The following is a 238-nucleotide window of genomic DNA, read 5'->3' on the forward strand; positions in this document are numbered from 1 at the left end:
GGCCGGGGGGAGGACGGAACCAGAGGAGAGAGGTAGGTGCGGGGGGGAGGGGAGGACGCACAGGCTGCACACATTTACATCTCCGCGATCACTTGTAAACGAACAAGCGGCTTCCTCACACTACATTTAGTCCCGCCTTCCCAAAGCAGGACTAAATGTAGAAGGCATTTTACTGCCCGGCGCCAGGAACTTTATGTTCCGGGCGCCGGGGGATTCCACACCGCTGACGCCCCAAGGC

The sequence above is a fragment of the Nanorana parkeri genome, unplaced genomic scaffold (assembly GCF_000935625.1).
Source record: "Nanorana parkeri isolate BGI_ZX_2015 unplaced genomic scaffold, ASM93562v1 scaffold1980, whole genome shotgun sequence".
Taxonomy (NCBI): Eukaryota; Metazoa; Chordata; class Amphibia; order Anura; family Dicroglossidae; genus Nanorana; species Nanorana parkeri.